The following is a 7673-nucleotide window of genomic DNA, read 5'->3' on the forward strand; positions in this document are numbered from 1 at the left end:
GCTTGTACACTTTTTTCTACCACATCTTTTCCTTCCCTTCACCTCTCTATTAATGTGCTTGGACACAGAGCTCTGTGAACAGCCAGCCTCTTTAGCAATGACCTTTTGTGTCTTGCCCTCCTTGTGCAAGGTGTCAATGGTCGTCTTTTGGACAGCTGTCAAGTCAGCGGTCTTCCCCATGATTGTGTAGCCTACAGAACTAGACTGAGAGACCATTTAAAGGCCTTTGCAGGTGTTTTGAGTTAATTAGCTGATTAGAGTGTGGCACCAGGTGTCTTCAATATTGAACCTTTTCAAAATATTCTAATTTTCTGAGATACTGATTTTGGGGTTTTCATTAGTTGTCAGTTATAATCATCAAAATTAAAAGGAATGAACACTGAAATATATCAGTCTGTGTGGATTGAATGTATACATTATACAAGTTTCACTTTTTGAATGGAATGAAATAAATCAACTTTTTGATGATATTCTAATTATATGACCAGCACCTGTACATATTTTGTGGGCGTTGGCAGGGTTTGGCATTACTTGTGATCCATTCCTTATAAAATACTTTCATAGAAAAAAAAAGCCAGAACTCAAACAAATCAACCCACATGTGAGGCGTCTTTCAAATAAAGAGGAAACAATGTGGCTGAACAAAAAAGAAACAAAATAAAGCCCTCGTGTCCTATTTTAATAAATCAATCTGAAATAAAATCCTATCTCTACTTATAACTGCATTTCATTTTTAGTTTATGAAAACAACATTTTAATTGATTATGGCCATATTCCTACAATAGCCTTACGTCTAGCCTACCAGACGCTGTTTCGGACGCCTACAAACTCATGGACTCACTGACCAAGCCTGTCATTAAAATTAACAAAGTTTATGGACAAGTGTAACATTGAACTAAGTATGTGAAATAATTTAAGCTGCAGAGGTGGAAACGACTACATGGAGCTGATTTTTCATAAAAGGCCAGTCTCAACACCTTGTACTGGTCTGTCTCCCCCTCTGTATTTTCTTTAATTGTCTGACTTTTATCTCTTTGAAAGTGCACTAGCTGTTGTGACGCGTCCTGCACATTTATCAGTCACAAAGCTGATACTGCTGGAGACACAGTGCTGTAAAACTACCTCCCCAGCAGTGCTGTCATCAGGGCCTTATAACGAAAGTTGGTTTTGCCACTGATAGGCCCATTACATCTCAATAGATATGTCATTTCACAGCTGGGTCTGACGTCTCAATGCCTGCTAGCACAATGGCAGCATGGAACAAAGCAGGGCCTTCTAGTTAAGCATTCCACTGTCAAGAAAAAGTCACTTTACCTCTGTCATGTCTCATTTCTTTAATATAACACTCACTGGGGTCTTGTTTTTTCCACTGATGCCATGTTCTGGTTAGAGGTTATAAGAAAAAGGGAGTTTGCTCTCACATAAGAAAGCTAGGAATAGAAAATTATGTGGCTACTACTGAAGCTCTGAATGAATAGAATTACATTTCATCAAATATTTTACACATGAAGACCAGTTTATTTGTCACAGGGAGGACCACTCATCCCATGGAAACAGTTGTATAATGGATTTTGTGGCTCTGGAGTCAGGTCTGACAAAATAACCCCATTGATGTCAGAGTGATGTCTCTGACGATTCTCTCCCAACTTCATCACTTGAGCACCCCTCCACTGCATGGCATTGCCCTCAGGCAACAGAATACCTTTTTGGCTCCCATACAGATTTTTTATTTATTTAAATATTTGACACAGATTCTGACATGTCAGAAAGCAACACAATGATAAGGATGTACTGATATTATGCAACAGTTGAGAGGAGCCTTCTTACAGGAAGACCATCAACATGAGCATGTGGTGTGAGTAGGGCTGTAACGGTTCAGAAACAGGGACTGAAACCGCAACACTAAAGTCCATGGTCTCGTGTCACAGTTCTGAGAGACAGAACCACAACACACCCACTTCCTGGACTGTTAAGCTCTCATTAGGACGGCGTAACTGTGGCAGCAACGGCAGGTGGGGGCGCTAGCGGTGTATAACGTACATGTAGGTTATACTAGATCATTTTCCAAATTATTTTAGTATTTCCTCAGTACTTGAATCTGCTCCTTTTCTCTTCTCTTTATTTCTCCGGACACTCATACACACCTAGCCTGTACCTTTGGTCTTTCACGGCAAACACACAGGCTTTCCCTGCCTCTTTCTGTCTCTCTCCCCCAGTATGAGTCTCTGCCTGGTCTCTGCTCTGCTCACTTTCTCCATCAGCTGTGTGTTTCATAAAGTCGCCGCGTTTAATAAACTCACATGTGATTCACTTTTCAAGTGCACGTGTGGATCAAAACCAACTCTCTCTCCGTAATGTAGAATTTCCGATCTTGCTATGTGTTCGCCGTCAAAATATTGTACATCTAAATCACACAAATTACAGAATGTTACACGTGTGTGAGTTAGGTTATTTGTTGTTCTACATAGGTAACGTTAGGCTATGCCAACGGTGGCTAGCGTTAGCTCCTGAAGTAGCATGGTAGAAATAGCTTTTTTGTTTCTTTGGAAAATGTAAGTTACTGTGTGTTCGGCATTATTAAACTTTTTTTTTGTAAAGCATTTAGCAAGGGCATAGGTTTGCATTTGTCTTAATATGTTGACTATGCCTCAGGTTAGTTATTTGTCAAAAAGAAGATAAAATAAAGATATCGTTTAATATATTGTTCGGTGTAGCTTCTTCACACTTAAACAGCGTGCAAAGACTTTGCTGGCTGTATGAATTGATCTTAGTTGAACTGAACTTTATGTAACGTGACTATGACAGCAGGGTACGAATTATACATGAAGTCTAGAGAAGAAAACAGGCCTGTCCAGTTGTGGGATTTCAAGTGCATATAAGGCTAAGAAGATGAGGCAGGGACCCATTGCTCCAATCCCAGTCCCAGATGTGCGGATGGATGCTACAGCCTGCTGGATCATCATAAGTGAGAAGAAGGGCAAGTGCAGGGTACGAGGCTGCAAAGGCACTCAGAAAGCTAAATGCAGGAAGTGAAGGAAATGACCACCTCTGCTTCACAAGCACAACTGCTTCTTTAAGTTTCACACAGAGTGAGAAAGGGAACACTGTAAACATGGTCTACAGTGTTTTTAAAAAGAAAATTACCACTGTTTGCTGTGTACACGGACTGACGAAAAGAGTTTTAGTCAAATAAAATACCAAGTAAAGTAGCCAAGTGAAATAATTAAATATTTGAAACACATTACCAGAGTACCAGTTCCCGGTTGAGTTTTTTAATAAATATTGACACAATGTATCATTTTTCTCTGTGATTTACTTCCAATACTGCATATCATTGCCCTGAGGCAACAAAATAAAATCTATGTAAAATGTATGTGTCCTGTCTCTGGACAGATGTTACATAGTAACCCTGCTGCTCTCTTGCACTCACGAGATCCCCAGCTTTACGGAAGTGCAATACTAATTTTCTGGAGTACTCTTTTAATGTATGATGTATTTTATGGCATTCCTATGAATTGTTAAAAATATGGGTGGAGGGAAAGTCGTTCAATAGCCACTTAACCTGATTCCTCACTGCTGAGTAAGCACTGTGTAAACAGCCATGTGCGTCTTTGCAATGTGATGTCAAGATTCACATATAGGTATCACGACCCCCCTGCCTCAACACCTGCTGTGACATCTGGTTTGAGTATGAGTGTGCTTTGGAGTTACATTGACCTTTGCTCTGGATGAAGTATGCCTCTTGTGTTTTGGTTTTGTCTATTCGTTCCCCCCCCTTCCCTCTGCTCTTCTTGCCCTCCTGCTCCTGTATTCTTTCACTCTCCTGTGCTGTGGCCTGGGGGCGTGATGGATCTCTGGGACCTGCTGCCAATTTCACACCTGCTGCCGATTAGTAGTCAAGCCACTACTTAAGGAGAACCCAGAGATCCAGTCCTCACCGGGTTGTAAAGTCATATTTGTACAGTATGTCTTGCTCACATACCAGCCAACCTGTGTAGAATCTAGTCTACTTTTAAAGACCAGCCTGATTTCTGCCTAACGGCTGAACCTGTTTTTCACACAACCCCAGACACGCTCCTCTGGACCCGAGCCACCACCAGCCCTCCAGGAGGCCAGGGACTCCCAAGACTGGAACTCCAGCCCATCTCTGCCAGTCTCACCCGCCAGTCAGCCTAAGCCCCAGACCTCAATACTTGCCCCGCTCCACCGTCCTGCCAGCCCTAAGTTCACCCACTTCGCCTATTCTGAATAAATCTGTTGGAACTAACCTGCTGTCTCTGTCTGCTTCCAGACAACTTGACAACAGGGCACTATATTGGAGCTGTCTGTTATTTATGGTGTTTAACTTAAAATACAAAAACAGGAAAATACAATAAAGCAGCCAATCATACTTTATATCATAGAATAGTACAATATTGATGGAAGGTATCGGAACCATCAAAAAGAGTGATTTTTAATTGGGATGCTTTCATAATTCAGCCTCTCACTGCTTTGTTGAGCTGAAAACAAATGTATATATCTATATAGGCTGACTGTGGATTAAATTTGGACCATACAGATAAACATTGTTACATATAACAAAGCATTACACTATATGTGATGTGGGGCAAGTAAAGTAGGTAAAAGTTGAATAGTTTATAAACTGTGAAGCTGATGATACACAGGGCAACTTTTTGAGCAATTCTGCTGGTGGCAAGTCTGACTATGTTTTGAATGGATAGCGGGGCGGCGGGGTTTTTTTACTCTTTACTCATTACCATTGCGGCAACATTGCTCTAAAAGTTGCTCCGTGTATCAGATGTTGACAGTGGACAGGGTATTAACTCTATGGTTTATCTTCTTTTTCCTGTCTAAATGTGACTGCTTGCTGTTTCCTGTGATGGATACATTTGAATAAATATAATATAATTACTTTAGTGAGTACAGCATTATCAAAGCTGATATAAGTTGCAACCCATCCATCCATCGTCAACCGCTTATCCTGCGTACAGGCTCACGGGGGGTTGGATCCAATCCCACCTAACATCGGGAGAAAGGCGGGGTACAACCTGGACAGGTCACCAGTCCGTCGTAGGGCCACACATAGACAAACAACCACTCACACTCACATTCACACCTAAGGACAATTTTGGAGACACCAATTAACTAGCCTGCTTGTCTTTGGATGGTGGGAGGAAGCCGGAGCACCCGGAGAGAACCTGCGCAGACACGGGGAGAACCCAAGTTGTAAAAACATAGTTTTATCCAGCAGTGTATTGATGTCAACTCACATGCAACTGTGCTCATATACATCATCAGTGTGAGTTAACACATGGCTACATTACTAACGTGGTGAGGCAGAAGTATGCGACCCCCAACTGTATTTGCAGAAGGTTTAGTAAATAACCATAACCCTGCTATTGTCAGCAGATAGCTCAGAGCGGGATGATTTAATTGATGTCATTTTGTGATTTTTTTTTTTTTTTTTAATATAGAACAGGTTGATTTACTTTCTGATGGTTTTGGAATCTGTTTGCACAACAATAGACATCAAGTGAATGTCCCTTTTCTATCCTGGTTATTTGTCATCAGTGACTCTTCATGTGTGATTTAAGTTTTATACTTGTCTAAGCAGCTGACTGAGGGTAGCAAGCAAATGCTGGAGAGCCGTCAAAGTGACACCCTAACCCTGGCACCTTAGGAGACAGACGAGTGGGTGAGATAGAAACTCCCACCGACTCTCCAGATAAGTTTGTCACATCTGCAACAAAAGACAGTTCATGCTACCTGGCAACAAACCTCCAGATGCTTTATACTAACTCACTTAAAGCCCAACTGAAATAATATAAACATCCCCTCTGGCAGTCAAAAATTATGTCAAAGTAATTTTCAAATGGAATGTCTTCAGAGATAAATCAGAAACGCTCCTTTTGCCTTCAAGCCTCTGAGTGGGCGAGTGTTTTCAGCAGGGGCAGCACAAAATGTCTCAGCTGGTAACGGAGCTTACAAGCCAAGGACAATCAGTATTTTGTTACCAGTGGTGCTGAAGATTAAGGACCATGAAATTTAGTATTTAAAGTGACTGTTCTTGACCTTTGCAGTTGTGTTTTCTAATGTGCTGCAGCTGACTAGCTACTTTCAAACTGACGTTAGCAGTGCTTATTTTCTTCATTGGATGTTTGCCTGCTGGTTCAACAAGCCAAGGTTAGCAAGACAACATGTATTCACGTCAGTGGATAAGAAAGAGACTAGCTAGAAAGTTGTGTGGGTTGTTGTTGTTTGAAGCCTGGGGCTGCTGTTTGGCTGTCAGTGTCACCACCAGGATGTTGATGGTTATTACTCTATGTAGATACAATTTAAAATTTAATAATTTTATTGGCTATATGAAAATAATTCAGACACAGAGACGCAACTGCTGACTAATGCAACCAAAAACATAAAAAATTTTTGGGGGTAGGCTATCGAGTTTTTGAGCAGAAATACATGTACTGTTCAAAAATATTTAATCAAATCAAATGTATTTAAAGTGTAAAATCACCAGCTGTGTGGTCCCAGTACAGAGACACAAAGTTTGCAGAATTGGATAAAAAAGGCTGACAACACATAAGATACACACATTAAAAAAAACATCAATAAAATACACAATTATAAAACTAATAATAAATAAAATAAAATAGACAATTAAAATGTATAAAAATTCATAAAATACTCTAGCCCAAACTATAAGCCTACTCACAAAATAAAGAAAACATCCCTAACTTTACTTAAAAGAAAAGTTTTTAGCCTACTCTTAAATATGGAAATGTTGGTTGCTTCCCGAACCCGGACAGGGGTCTGATTCCACAGCCGAGGTGCCTGATGGCTAAAGTCTCTGGCTCCCATTCTACATCTAGAGACCCTAGGCACTACAAGTAGCCCTGCATTTTGGGAGCGCAGTGTTCTAGTGGGGCAGTATGGTGTAAGGAGTTCTTTCAAATAGGATGGTGCCTGACCATTAAGGGCTTTGTATGTAAGAATTATTTTAAAATCAATTCTCAATTTGAGCCAGTGCAAAGTTATTAAAACAGGGGTGATATGATCACTCTTGCTAGTTCTAGTCAGTATGCGTGCAGCAGCATTTTGAATTAACTGGAGAGACTAAAGAGATTTTTTGGAGCAGCCTGGAAGCAGTTACAGTAGACAAGACTTAACAAGGTAACAAATGCGACAAGTTTCTCTGCATCATCTCGATGCAGAAGGTTTCAAATTTCCGCACTATTTCAAAGGTGAAAATAGGCAGTCCTTGTAGTTTGCTTGATGTGTGAGTTAAAAGACATTTCTTGATCAAAAATACCTCACGGTGGTGCTGAAGGCCATGGCAATGCTATCCAAAGCAATTATGTCTGCAGACAATGTGTCTCGGAGGTGTATGGGTCCAAGTACTACAACCTTTTTTCAGAGTTCAACATCAAGAAGTTATAAGACATCCAGGTCTTCATATGCTTGATGCACGTTTCAAACCAAGTTAACTGGTTGGTTTTGTCAGGTCTGAAAGGTAAAACTGAGTATCATCAGCATAACAATGGAAATTTATACTGTGGTTCCTAATGATACTACCCATGCATATATAAGGTGAATAATATAGGTCCCAGGACTGAACCTTGTGGAACTCCATGGGTGACTCTGCTGTGTAGAGAGGACTAATCGTTTACATG

The sequence above is a fragment of the Micropterus dolomieu genome, linkage group LG19 (genome assembly GCF_021292245.1).
Source record: "Micropterus dolomieu isolate WLL.071019.BEF.003 ecotype Adirondacks linkage group LG19, ASM2129224v1, whole genome shotgun sequence".
In the NCBI taxonomy this organism is placed as follows: Eukaryota; Metazoa; Chordata; class Actinopteri; order Centrarchiformes; family Centrarchidae; genus Micropterus; species Micropterus dolomieu.